Source organism: Dreissena polymorpha, chromosome 3 (assembly GCF_020536995.1).
Source record: "Dreissena polymorpha isolate Duluth1 chromosome 3, UMN_Dpol_1.0, whole genome shotgun sequence".
NCBI lineage: Eukaryota > Metazoa > Mollusca > Bivalvia > Myida > Dreissenidae > Dreissena > Dreissena polymorpha.
In genome coordinates this window covers 131609383-131624831 of record NC_068357.1, presented here as the reverse complement: position 1 = coordinate 131624831, position 15449 = coordinate 131609383, and the positions used below count along the sequence as shown (strand labels likewise).

The 15449-nt window shown below is 35.6% G+C and overlaps 1 protein-coding gene and 1 long non-coding RNA gene across 8 annotated transcripts in view; both read left to right on the top strand.

Annotated features, from left to right (window-relative positions):
- LOC127871481 (uncharacterized) overlaps positions 1 to 15449 on the top strand; it is a 362002-nt gene that overhangs the window by 111700 nt on the left and 234853 nt on the right. The gene's annotated exons all lie outside the window — the stretch shown is intronic.
- Positions 6021 to 6664, top strand: LOC127871491 (uncharacterized). Its single transcript, XR_008045371.1, has 2 exons — positions 6021 to 6281; positions 6444 to 6664. It is a non-coding gene; the product is annotated as an uncharacterized LOC127871491 (long non-coding RNA).

Genomic DNA, 15449 nt, shown 5'->3' with positions numbered 1-15449 from the left:
ACATATTTCTTCTTTTGTTTGTTTTATGCATATGAAGCTTGTCAGAGGCAGATAGTGGGATTCGTATATCAGGTTAAAGTATTTTTGGACTTTGAACAGAACTTTGCGACTATTGGAAAAACATTCTGTAAAGATTTGTCAAGTTGTCAAAACAATGATATGAATAATCACGCATACCTGAACTAAAACATGCAATATTCTGAAGCATTTTTTTATGTTTATGTGTTCTCTTTTAAACCACCGGCAATTTCTGGCCATTAATTAAAACTTTTACAAGTTATTAAATTGGAAAGACTGAAATAAATTCATGAAAAAAAATAAGTTCAAACTACACTTTTCTCAGCCTGTTTTAATATTTAATCCGAGCTTTAAATGAAGTAAAAAAAGCATGGTTATTTGATTGATGTTAGAGGCAGGAGGATGGGAATGTCAGACAGTTGAATTCCTGTCAAAAACTTAAGTTTGCATGGACTAATTTTGTTGACAATTTTTAACCTAGTTTGGGATTACATTTGGGGATATTCAGGTCTATTTCAAGGTCACTGTTATTAAAAATTCATAAATAGCTTACTCTCAACAACTTGAGTTTGGAACGTGGTATTTCTGTGAAATTTTGTGTATTTGTAGCTAAAAATTTAATGCAGAAAAGTAGTTCCTGTTCAGTGTCTGAGGTTTAAAAAACTATAGCACCAATTTGATGTATATGAAGATACCATACACTTTGGGTAATATACCTGGCTTAGGATGGTAGTTGGGGTAATTTGGATCAAGTCAAGGTCACTGTTACTAAAAGTACAGTTGCAGAAAAGGTTTACGTTTGACAACTTTTTTAGGGGGTTACTGCACTGAATTGTGGTGTATATGTTTCTCACTAGGGTTGCAAACATGTTTTCTGCTAAATATCCCTAGTTTTAATGGGAGTAGTGCAATGAAAGTATATGTGTATGAGGCTTATATTTAAAGCTCGCTTGGGTTTCATTTAGGGCCAGTCTGGTTGAGGTCACTTTACCAGAGGTCACTTATTAATGACCATGTCATTAATGACCATAAGGTGACTTATTAATGACCAAGTTAATATGTGTATTTGGCTATTTTGGTGCATTAATTAATTTTGACACAAAACTGGAATGTGGGAGATTGGTAGTATCAACGTCCTATTTTAACATATTACACATGCAAAAAGGGGCCTTAGTTTCAAAAGAGCTATTCTAATTTTGATGTTTGAAGAGTTGTAAAATTAAACTATAATTTGTATGCTGGTATAGGAAAGGGATATGCTTCTTTCAGTGTGGAAACGCTTGGTTCAAACAGAATGTGCAATAATGTACTTAATGGGTAACTCCAATTTCAGTTATCGCCAGCAGAAAGGTTCTCAAAACTGTTATATTTTTTTTTATCGAATTTTGTTATTAGCTCATATCTGAGCTTGAAGTGCTCAGGGTGAACTTTCATGTTACCCTATGTTGCATGTACAGCTTTGTGAGACATGTCTCAATCTTGATGATCAGAATGGTTTTCTTGACTATATACAGACTATGTAGAATCTTTGTCATGGGGCACCAAAAACTAGGCCAGCAGATCGGATTTTAGAAAAAGCTTGTTATACCCATCTACCTCTACATCAGTCATATTTATGTTTCATTCTTGGTGAAATTTAGTCAGCACTTTTATTGTGACAAAATCAAGGCCATGTTTCAAGTGGGGTCTAAAACTAGATCACCAGGTCAAGTTTTCATCATCTGTTGTTTGTGAGCTCAGGTGAGCGCTTAAGACGTCAGTATGACCCTCTTGTATGTATGATGTTTTGTTAAATACTCATTAGAAAGGATAATGTTAAGATTTCTGTCAATTTCAATATTTATGCATTCATGCCTTAATAAATTTCCAGGTCCTGAATTCTGCAATATTAGAACAGGATCAGTTAACTTAATTCTTATAGTTGAAATGACCTTCTTCGCATGAACACATGTCTGGAAGCTTATTGTAATCAAATAAAAAACCTCTTTTCGTGCAAAAAGTATTACCAGTTTTTGTCTTTTTTCATTTAAAATCAATGACAATAAAGTCTGTAAATTGACTTTTCAACATTGCAGAGATAGGAAATGAAGTTATTTCCCAATAACCTGTTTACATGAAAGTCTCATGCCTTCTCCCCTTCAACACACAACATGTTATTTAATGGAATGGTTAAGCGGAAGCTTTTTCTTGTTTTGTGATTTCATGTTGTCTGGCATTAGTTTGAAAATTGTACTGAACGAGATAGTGCATGTGATAAAGTTTGCTTTATAATTAATGTCCCTTTTAAAATATATATATACTGCAAAAGTATGGTTGACCCACAGTACTAAAGGAATATTCACTTGCGTCTAGAAACCATCTTCATATATTAGACAAGTGTCTTCAAAGACAAATATGTTTGACTTAACTTCATTTGATAATTGACATTTTATGACGAAAATCCTTCACTATTAACTGCTGTAGAAACAAAACCAACACCACTGTCTGCCATTGTTGTTTTATTTGGCTCCCGGTGGAGTTGCGGTAAATAGGTTAAAACGCACCAATATTAAATTAAACATTAACAATCAAAGCTCTTACATACTATTCAAAGTAACAATCAATAACGTATACAACAATTTAAATATATGCAATTTAAGACATTCAATAAAATAAATGTAAGAGTTATTATCTAGCACTGTCTAAATTTCATTCTCAATATTGACATAATCTAACATTTTCATTTACTCTTCGGCACAATGGGGGCACCTGAAGAAGCTATCCCGCCATAGGAAACGTACATCAGTGCAGTACCCTAAATGTACCCAATGTGCACACACACTACATTCACCCCATTTAAAAAAAACAACCGAAACATCTTCCTTCAATTAAGGATGGACAACTTTTCTGGCACATGCAGCAAATGCCATCACTCTCCATGTCACTGTCAAGAGTGGACTCTGACCCTGAATCAAGCGATATTGACCGCCCCGGTTGTGCTGACATTCTAGATGTAGATGGCTGTTGTGCCTGCTGTTGTTGTTTAGCCTGTCAGCTGCTTATTACACCTTTGGAGCCTTGGACTCCCTCGTTGCTTGCTGTCGGGGCAGCGAATCAGCATTTGCCTCAGTGTTAAGATTGCCCACTATCTTCACTGTTGGGACAAATGTTTTCTTTGGACGCTGCACAACTTGCGTAATTTTTCTAGCGTTTAAAAACAATGTTGCAGGGTCCGTTCCAGTCCTTGGTGCTGACACCACCTCAGACACAGGGTCGCTCTCATCAATGTCAGCATTTGGGTTTATAGATGCTGGGGCTGTCTGGACATCAGTAATGGTGCTAGCACAGAATGGGTATATACTAGGGATGGCAACGAATACCGATTTCGGTATTCGAATATTCGGTCACCCTTCCGAACGAATATTCGGATATTCGGTCAACATCTGTTGGAAAAAAGTCAACTTTGTTTATTGTACCATTACTCCATGAATTCTACTTTCGTTTTTACCGGAAGTTCACCGGAAGTGACTAAATATTGACACAGCGTTGCCGTCGCTAATTCGAAGCTGATTTTGTTGATTACTTTTTAAGTTTTTATTGTTAAAATTGAATGACAAAAACTGTTTTTAAACTATTAATATCGTACACCAACAATAGAACGAGAAACATAATATTACATGACGACAAAATAATTACATGACAAAACAGTTATATCTGCATATAATTAAAGCTGAACTTAAACGAATTATGTACATAGCCACAACACACTTTAAACCTGTTAAACAGACTAAACAGTCAGTCTTTTAAAGTTGCCACGTTTAAAAGACACTTGGATCGGCGACTTCTTATTGGATGATGTCGTGAAATACTTCCAAGCAGCGGAAGGCGTATGTGGCATTTTGCTTGGACAGATATTTACTTTATGCGTGTAACAATTATAATATTTCAATTAAATGAGGGTGCAATACCAAAAACATTTCTTTAAGTATAATACCTGATTGAATATTGAGTAATTAATTAATGTTTAAACCATACGATACGCAAATACTCATTAGAGGTTGAGTAAATTATTTTCTAAAAGCTTTTTTGATTGGACAACGTGATTATAACCATACGATCTGTTTTGTTTTTCACACCAAGTCGGCTCTTTCTTTACTCATTTAATCTTTGATCATTTTAAATGTAATTCGAGTTATTAGATCAAGACGGGTCGGTGTTTTAATTGCCATACGGTCTTATTTGTTTTTTACACAAAGTTGGCTTTTCCTTTACTCATTTAATCTTTGATAATTTTAAATGTAATTCGAGTCATTGGATCAAGTGCAGGTCGGTGTTTTGATTGCAGACGCGATTTGCACCTATCATAATTTTGACACAAAGTGTCTGGCTTTGTTAGCGGGATTTATGACCGGTATACTGTCATCACCATAGCGACGCATTATCGCGCCAACCGGAATAAACATTATCACACGGGGAACAACTTTTTTGACAATGTTTGAAGCAAATTTTACGAATACAAAGTCTTTGAAATTACTCGATTTTTTATTTTTTCTTCCGAATATTCGATTCGGAAAACAGTATCCGAATATTCGGCCCGGGACCGAATATTTGGATATTCGGATATTCGTTGACATCCCTAGTATATACCCAACTTTCTGAAGGCTGATGAAATGTTTTCTGTGCAGAATGCCTTGGTAAAGGGCTTAGCAGTGAGCCTAGCGATGTCTCTTGTAGTTATGGACATTTCTGGGTTGGCATGCATGAAGGTCCGACATTCCCTTTTGTAAAATGCCTTCATAGGTCCAAACACCCAAATGTCCAAGGGTTGTGTGAGGTGACTGGAGTGTGGTGGAAGAATGAACAAAATAACATTTTATCCAATGCCCATGTTGCCAGTGTCAGGGAGAGATGACTGTTGTGTCCATCATACAGTATTCATGTGACTGGCTTGTCATCAGTGTTTGCGTTCAAGGCTGCATACTGGGCTAAATGGCTCATCACGTACTCTTCAAATATGCCCCGGTTAATCCAACCACTCTCTGACATCCTCCCCACAGACCCTGCAACTACACCTTCTATTAAGCTGTCTTGCCACCTCTTTCTTGGGAAAATATAAAAGGGTGGAGCATGGTTGCCAAGAGCATTTATAACACCGATCATTGCGACAGTCTTGGACCGTGGGGAGGTGGCTGCTTGAGCCTTTGAATCTTTCGCACATACTATTTTGGGAGGTGAATGCTCTGTCGAGAAATCGGTCTCGTCAACATTCCACACCGCTCTGGGGCATCAATAAGACCATTGCCATGCAGAATGCAGCCTTGCTCCTCGAAGTACCGGTTAATCGTAGCCTTCGATGCCATCTTTGCTCGCTGTAAACCAAGCTTCCGAGGCTTTACAGCTTTAAGTTGAGCCCAACGCTCCATAAACCCATAGAACCAGTCTGAGCTAAGTTTCCCCTTGGCCCTTACATTTTTCCCTAGAGACCAGGCATAGTCTGCAGCCATACATCTGACATCAGTGACAGACTACCCCAGGCTTTTTCCGCTCCATTTTGGGAATACGCCACTCTGGAAATTTGGGAATTTCGCGTCGTGAAAACACCCATTTTGGGAAAAAAATATTTGCAAAATTGGCTCAATTGGGAAAAATTATCGCATGTAAATAGTGTTTCTTATATTTCAAAGAAGCCGTTAACTGGTAAATAACGACTATTTTGATAACTTATTATTAAAATTTTACAAAGCATTATGAACATGTGAGATAAGTGCAGGTTTTTTAATCTGAATTTGGGGAAAAGGCCTGGCCTTTTTTTAGGTGAAAAAAATCGTTCAAAGCGCCGGATTTTGAGGAAAATCAGGAAAGTCTTAAATAATCATTAACATATTTTACAGTTTTAAAAACAAATTCAAGGTCACAGATAATTAAATTATGCAACACTTTCTATTTTCTACACCGGATCAGGTTAACTTATATATTTAAAGGTACAAAAAAAAAAATGTTTTTTTTTTAGAATTGGGAATTTTTTAACCAGGTTTTCCGAAGGAAAAAACTGGTTATTAGATTGGCGAATGCGGGCGGGCTGGCTGGCTGGCGGGCTGGCTGGCTGGCTGGCGGGCTGGCGGGCTGGCGGGTTGGCGGAATAAGCTTGTCCGGGCCATAACTATGTCGTTCATTGTCAGATTTTAAAATCATTTGGCACATTTGTTCACCATCATTGGACGGTGTGTCGCGCTAAATAATTACGTCGATATCTCCAAGGTCAAGGTCACACTTTGAGTTCAAAGGTCAAAAATGGCCATAAATGAGCTTGTCCGAGCCATAACTATGTCGTTCATCGTCAGATTTTAAAATCATTTGGCACATTTGTTCACCATCATTGGACGGTGTGTCGCGCGAAATAATTAGGTCGATATCTCCAAGGTCAAGGTCACACTTTGAGTTCAAAGGTCAAAAATGGCCATAAATGAGCTTGTCCTGGCCATAACTATGTCATTCATTGTGAGATTTTAAAATCATTTGGCACTTTTGTTCACCATCATGGGACGGTGTGTCCCACGAAAGAATCACGTCAATATCTCCAATGTCAAGGTCGCCACGACTAAAAATAGATTTAAAAAAAAAAAAAAATTACAAAGGGGGTTAATTTTTTTTGGTCATTTCAAAAGTTCAGTTTGAGTTTTCTCCCTTTATCAGATTTTTTTTTCACAATGAAAACCTGGTTTTGTGACAATTTTGTCCCTTGTTTTTTAATTGGGAAAAAAACAACCAGATTTGCCTTGGGAATGGGGCCGAATTTCGGACCCGTGGCATAGGGCGGAAAAAGCCTGTACCCATAGACTATATTTGCCATAAAAACTATATGGTCCTGCTCCATGTTTGCAGTCAATGTCTACATTTTGCCTTGTTCTGTCCCTTGAGGTTGACTCAGGGACATTGTAGACTCGTGAGGCTCTGTACACAGACATTCCCCCAAGGGTAGCATCAAATGCTCTCTTGAGGTTGTTCTTATCATAAGGCTTGTTCCTCTGATTTGAATCTCTAATCTGAAAAAAAGAGTTTCTGCTAAGTTAAGCCTTAAAATTGTCTTACTATATATTTAAGTGTTTATTGAGTCTGACCTATAGAAAAAAAACGGTGGTGTGTAACCCCCCTCCAAAAAAAAGAATAATAATGATAGTATGTGACCTAATACTTGTTAGTAGACGAACTCAAAAAGTGAAAAAGTTGAACGGAAATGTTCAATTTAAGATTGAATTTACTATTTTTTGGTTTAAAATGACGTTTAACATCGTTTTTATTCACCCAGTAGGGTGGCATATACAGTTGAACTGTCCGTCAGTCAATATGTCTGTCCATTCGTCCGAAAAAAACCTTAAACATTGGCCATAACTTTTTACATATTGAAGATAGCACTTTGATATTTGGCATGCATGTGTATCTCATGGAGCTGCACATTTTGAGTGGTAAAATTTCAAGGTGAACATCATCCTTCAAGGTCTAGGGTTGAAAAAACATAATCAAGGGAAGTAATAAGCTTTAAATGGACATAGTTATCTGACCTGCCCACGTATATATTTTTGTTACATAAATCAAAGCGTTGCAGTTGGCGGCATTGTGTTTCTGACAAACACATTGTGGTAAAAGGTCAAGGTCAAGGTCATCCTTTACGGTCTACGGTAAAAAATACAGATTTAAGGGAAGTAATAAGCTTTAAAAAGGGAGAAAATTATTAAATATTGAACATAGCCACTTTATATATTTGGCATGCATGTGTATCTCATGGAGCCGCACATTTTGAGTGGTGAATCTACAGTTACGGAAGTGGCTTTTAATTATTTGCTACTAAAAATAGATATTTGTTACAGACAATTATTTTCAAGGGAAGTAATTTATATAATTATAATTCTCATATTATATATTTCCTTACCAAGAATTTAAGTTCTTTTCACAGTTACTGTTCAGATTTATTACGTTTGATAATTTATAACCCAAATGATAGATTTGTCAAAGTTTTTTTTTAAAGGGATCTTTTCAAGGTTTGGTAAATTGACAAAATTGAAAAAAGTTGTTTCAGATTTGCAAATTTTCGTTTTAGTTATGATATTTGTGAGGAAACAGTATTACTGAACATTTACCATAGTCCAATATAGTCATTATATTTATCTTTTGACGATTTGAAAACCTAAAAATTATAAAGTGTTGCAACCCGAAACGATTGAATAATTTGGAGAGTTCTGTTGTTGTCGTTTAAATTTACGAAACTACGAAGATTGCTTATATAAGGTATAAAATACATAAGCTGTGTATTCCCGGCGGAATAAGGGAGAGGGCTAATACGTTTTTACTTCAGACTAACTCCAGGACTCCGGGGGTCTCTGGTTCGAGCCCTGGTACCGGCTACTCTTTTTTTCCTTTTTTTAATTTTATTTTTGATTTTTTACTTGAGCTTTTAAGATCCAATGTTAACATTTATTAATATAAAGCATTAAATTACAAACTTCAAAATATGCCAAAATCTGGGAAAAGGCCCCTTTAAATGATATAATTATAATTTCTTTGATGTTCATTACATACCTGTGGACTTATGTCCATAGATACATGATCAACTCTGGCTATGATCTCTTTTAAACCACAGGCCTTGGTTGTCAGTGATGTCTGACATGGTCATAATTGACTGTGAGACCCCCCCACCCACACCCGGTTGGATTGGACAAAATTCAAGGGAAATAATAACCTTTAAAGGGAGATGATTTCTATACCTGCCAAATGATAAATAGATTTTTTTTTTCAATGCGGCGCAGTAGGGGGCATTGTGTTTCTAACAAGCACATCTCTTGTTGAGTATTTACTTACCAAAAATCGAATCATTCTTGCAGCAAAAGTTGTTTTCTGTCAGATTTGACAAGTGGGTCACCCAGGTTTGTTTATAAACAAAATCCAGAGGGCGCTAATGAAATACCGCAAGTCAAACCGACCCGCGAGACAACCGGGTTTGAGTATATATATGAAGAAGTGCACAATTGATTAGAGTAACCACACATAGAAAGATGTCTTCTTTTTAAAGCTTTAATTAATTTCTTACCGTATACTTTCGCTTATAAGACGCATTTTTAAGTCTCAAAGTAATAAGTTACAGTGGGGGTCTCGTCTTATAAGCGAGATACTGGTGAAAATAAACTAAATTTCCAGGGCTATAGATAATTTTTCGGCGTAAGCTGTATTAAGCCAGCTTTTCACCCTGACTTGACCTTTGTAAGTGTCCAATAATATTCAAATAAAATTTCCCGCGGCTAGGTACGAATGAATACACTTCATTTATTCCATTGGCTGATTTGAGTATAACACCAGAACATTGGAAACATATCCGCGTCTTTGTAACACTGTTTTACTGCATGAAACAATTTTATCTCTAATGAAAAGGTTCAATAGATAGAACAGTTTTACAATCAATTTTCGACATAAATGCAGTTTGTACATTCACCTTTTATTTTCAGAGAATTACCAGCGCAAAAGCGTTTATACTAAAGGCTGTATTCTCATATTTAGTACTTACTTGCATTGCATTTCAACCCGCGAGGTTTCGGGTCAATTCGCGGCCGGTGTGTGAAAGTCAGAGTTTATATACAGTTCATCATCGGAGTTCGCAGAAGGGCTTGCGATCTTTTCATTGAAGGAAAAAATTGGAATCTATGCTTTTTTGTCTAATGGAGTAAATAGTTCGTTTAGTCGCTTTGTCGATATATCAATATTTTAGGCACAGCTGTTGCCTTGGTCGTGTACAGTTGGCGTAAACAAGCCGTCGTTTCAGCAGCAGAATTGTTACTTAACTTTAATGCATTGAATTCCAATCCGCAAGGTATCAAGGTCAGTTTGCGGTCAGTTGCAGAAATCTTTATTTTAACGCCGTCTCGTAAACTTTGTGCGCTTGAAGTCTGTTTTGATCAGAAAGATACTAAATAAAGATATTCGGCGATATTATTGTGGTATGTGAATCATCGATTTTTAATATGTTTTCAATATTTGCATGATAAGGACCAATTTTGATAAAATTAATTAGAAATAGTTATCCATTTAGACCAGTTTATTAAGCATGAGCACAATAATTCACTGTACTATAATAATGCAATTAAATAAGATTCGAGTATTGCCGGCTGACCTATATGCACTCGTTTATTTTCATGTTTCTTGTGTTTTTCTATTCTGTAAATATAGATATTTGAGTAATAATATCACATAAAGCAAAATAAGCCACGAAATCTGGCGCAACACCCCGTAATTGATTTGCTTGTGATGTAGCTAAGAACTGCGCAGAAAAAAGGCATCCGCTACTTTTTATCTCGTAGAGATAACTTTTGATAGTTCATAAACATCGACCACAATCAACGCCGTATATCTTTTTTAAAGATATTTCTTGTTTTGGATAATTGGGTTTTTCACCCCCTGTTTTGACAACAATAGGGTTTTTGTAAATTCAATAGAGTTTTAGCAAAATGTTTTACCCCCTACTTTTGAGCTTAATTGGGTTTTCCACCCCCGGTTTTTTGACTCAATTGGGTAATTTAGGGAATGACATATATAATATAATAAAAATCTACTAAGATAACTATATTATTATGTGCATGTGAAAATTAAATCAACATTTGTAGCAACATTAGTTAGTTTTAATTTACTTTTCATGTTTGTGCATAATGTACATTTCATAACTCCACTTTCCATATCCATCACCAGCCACGGGTGTTTGTTTCGCCACTATTAAAGTTTTTTCACTTACACTCCCCATAACGTGTTTTTGGGGTTTAACAACCTCGTCCTAAATCTCCGATAATAACGGGCAAACTAAATTCTCGGGAGAAATGATCACATCTTGCAACAGATCGTTCAGCAAAGCAGCACAAAAGCTTTCGGTTTCCCCAATATTCTGGCTAAATACCTGTCTAAAGTGTTTGTTTGTGTGAGGATTCTCTTTCTACGGCCACGAGTGGCCATTTTGATATTTTAAGAAAATGAAAGTAGAAATCGGATGGGTGTACGAATAATGACAGTAATTTACCCCAAAGATTGATAACCGCTGGAAAGACTGCCTTCTTTTCTTCATAGGACGGCATATAAACTATTCGGTACATTTTTGTACGGGAAATAACCAGTCTAAAAAAAGACGCCCTGTGTTTGTAAGAATTGCATTTCTTGATGCAAGTTTTTTTCCGGGGATTACGTTATTAACTTTATTTTTGCGTTTTTGTACTCTTGATTTTGAATTTAATTACGTTTTTGGTTATTTTAATTGCGTAATAACGCACATACCCTTGTTATCTATAACCCTGATTTCTCAATCATTCAAGTTTGCTGGGCTTACGCTGGCAGAATTGGACACTTGTCAGTTGTTTTGAATCATCGTGGCAGCCATTTTCATTTTTTCTAAAGTCTGTATAGGTCCATTTTGTGTACCGGAACGCTATGTTCAGTTACTGATATACTTATAATAAAATGAATCGTAATTGATTTTGGTGTCTTTTATTTTTATGCCCCGCTTCGAAGAAGAGGGGGTATATTGCTTTGCTCATGTCGGTCAGTCGGTCCGTCCGTCCACCAGGTGTCCGTCTGTCCGTCCACCAGGTGGTTGTCATACGATAACTCAAGAACGCTTGGGCCTAGGATCATGAAACTTCATAGGTACATTGATCATGACTCGCAGATGACCCCTATTGATTTTGAGGTCACTAGGTCAAAGGTCAAGGTCATGGTGACTTGAAATAGTAAAATGGTTTTTGAATGATAACTCAAGAATGCATACGCGGCCAACAGGGCACACTCTGAACAATATTACTGAAGCAACTTGTCTGTAATCCTAAATCTATAATTATCAGTCCAATGAAACATCATCCTTTTAGTAAAATACAGTGGATCAGTAAAAATATTATCGGAATATGAGATTTTTTGTATATTTTGTATATTAAATATTGTGTTAATGTTTAATTTTGTTGATTAATATAAATATAAGCAGGACAGGGGAGGTAATACACTATTATATCTTTGTTTTATACAGGGGAAACAAATGCAATAAGTTTAAATTTATTGTTACATCATTCGCCTCCCTTGTAATATATTTAAATTTTACCAAATGTAAGGCTAACTGCATTTTTGTAATGCATACTACTACTACTACTACTACTACTACTACTGCTGCTGCTGCTGCTGCTACTACTATTACTACTACTACTTCTACTACTACTACTACTAATTCTACTACTACTACTACTACTACTACTACTACTACTACTACTACTATTACTACTTCTACTACTACTACTACTACTACTACTACTACTACTACTACTACTACTACTACTACTATTACTTCTACTACTCTACTACCACTACTACTACCACTACTACTACTACTACTACTACTACTACTACTACTACTACTACTACTACTACTACTACTACACTACTACTACTACACTACTACTACTACACTACTACTACTACTACTACTACTACACTACCACCACCGCCGCCGCCGCCGCCTCCGCTTCCACCGCCACCACCACCACCACCACCACCACCCCCCCCCCACCCTGTCTGTGATAATACTTGAAAAGTTGGTATCACCTAATTGTCTGAGCCCAACGATGTTAATTGTCAATTAAATTGGCCATTAGAGTATACGTGTGAAAGCGGCGACAAGATGCCAAACATGCTAAAAACAACAGCAAAATCAGTTCTCAGTTTGAAACTGTCACTTGTTAAATAAACACGCTGCCGATTACAAGTGCTACTAGAAAAGTTTTATCACCTGATCGTCTGTGTGCGATGTCGTTGATGGTCAATTAAGACTTAAGCGCTTTTTTGTTTCAAATTTTGATCTTTTTTAAATTCTTTTTGATGAAAAACATAGTAATTATGGTCCATGTAAAAATCAATTTTAAAGTATAAACAAACATTTACCAATTTTAAAGATTAAAGATAACAAAAGTCATGCTGTTTTAAGAAATATTTATGCCCCCCTTCAAAGAAGAGGGGGTATATTGTTTTGCACATGTCGGTCTGTCCGTTGGTCGGTCCGTCTGTCGGTCCGTCCACCAAATGGTTTCCGGATGATAACTCAAGAACGCTTAGGCCTAGGATCATGAAACTTCATAGGTAAATTGATCATGACTGGCAGATGACCCCTATTGACATGGAATATAATTATTGTCACAAAAAAAAAAGAAAATAAATTTCTATTGCAGTAAGGATTACTGATTTTTTAATGATTTTAACTTTATTTTACAACATATTTTTTACGAAATTTGTTGACTTTGAGTGTTTATGGGGCTTTAACCAATCATACGTTGGGCATAGTTTATATTCACCAATAATACACTGGGAATACGCAACCACTTTGTCTTTTTTAATTCTCCATGTGGAGTGATAATATTTAAAGAATTTTTCTATGCAATTAGTAAGTTTCACTTAAATGAAATTATGAGGATGATATTATTCTTTAACTGTTTACTGGAAATAAAAACTAGATTCTGTTGAAAGCATATTTCTTCAGGGAGACTTCCGATTTTGCTGACATGAATAATGAATAAGCTTTGAGTATCTATCTTGTTAGATCATAACTGCAGAAGTAGGAAACAATTATGTTGATATCTCCTTTGGGTGTTCTCTTGCCAGCTATGGTGAATTATATGGTTTGTTTTAGTTGTTTTTTTCCTGTCTGTCATGATCAATAAAACATGATTTGATTTACGTTCTATAAAAATGCTCCCTAAAGAAAACTTGTTTTACAGAATTAATGGATTTTGTCTGAGAAATATAAATATTTTATTAAAAAGTGTCATCTATGTGTAATAAAAATGACAATTTGTTAGTTGGGCCAGAATTTTTTTATAAAATGATTTTTGGATTTTTTTTCTAAAAGTGTCGGGTAGGAGGAGGGAAAAAAAAAAGATGGGTGACCAAATATGCACTCATTTTAAAAATGTTCTGGTATGAAGTTCTTTTTACTAAGCAACCGCAGTGATTTTTTTCAAACATGTTGATTTGCTAAATGATCATTATCCTGCTCCATGTTTGCAGTCAATGTCTACATTTTGCCTTGTTCTGTCCCTTGAGGTTGACTCAGGGACATTGTAGACTCGTGAGGCTCTGTACACAGACATTCCCCCAAGGGTAGCATCAAATGCTCTCTTGAGGTTGTTCTTATCATAAGGCTTGTTCCTCTGATTTGAATCTCTAATCTGAAAAAAAGAGTTTCTGCTAAGTTAAGCCTTAAAATTGTCTTACTATATATTTAAGTGTTTATTGAGTCTGACCTATAGAAAAAAAACGGTGGTGTGTAACCCCCCTCCAAAAAAAAGAATAATAATGATAGTATGTGACCTAATACTTGTTAGTAGACGAACTCAAAAAGTGAAAAAGTTGAACGGAAATGTTCAATTTAAGATTGAATTTACTATTTTTTGGTTTAAAATGACGTTTAACATCGTTTTTATTCACCCAGTAGGGTGGCATATACAGTTGAACTGTCCGTCAGTCAATATGTCTGTCCATTCGTCCGAAAAAAACCTTAAACATTGGCCATAACTTTTTACATATTGAAGATAGCACTTTGATATTTGGCATGCATGTGTATCTCATGGAGCTGCACATTTTGAATGGTAAAATTTCAAGGTGAACATCATCCTTCAAGGTCTAGGGTTGAAAAAACATAATCAAGGGAAGTAATAAGCTTTAAATGGACATAGTTATCTGACCTGCCCACGTATATATTTTTGTTACATAAATCAAAGCGGCGCAGTTGGCGGCATTGTGTTTCTGACAAACACATTGTGGTAAAAGGTCAAGGTCAAGGTCATCCTTTACGGTCTACGGTAAAAAATACAGATTTAAGGGAAGTAATAAGCTTTAAAAAGGGAGAAAATTATTAAATATTGAACATAGCCACTTTATATATTTGGCATGCATGTGTATCTCATGGAGCCGCACATTTTGAGTGGTGAATCTACAGTTACGGAAGTGGCTTTTAATTATTTGCTACTAAAAATAGATATTTGTTACAGACAATTATTTTCAAGGGAAGTAATTTATATAATTATAATTCTCATATTATATATTTCCTTACCAAGAATTTAAGTTCTTTTCACAGTTACTGTTCAGATTTATTACGTTTGATAATTTATAACCCAAATGATAGATTTGTCAAAGTTTTTTTTTAAAGGGATCTTTTCAAGGTTTGGTAAATTGACAAAATTGAAAAAAGTTGTTTCAGATTTGCAAATTTTCGTTTTAGTTATGATATTTGTGAGGAAACAGTATTACTGAACATTTACCATAGTCCAATATAGTCATTATATTTATCTTTTGACGATTTGAAAACCTAAAAATTATAAAGTGTTGCAACCCGAAACGATTGAATAATTTGGAGAGTTCTGTTGTTGTCGTTTAAATTTACGAAACTACGA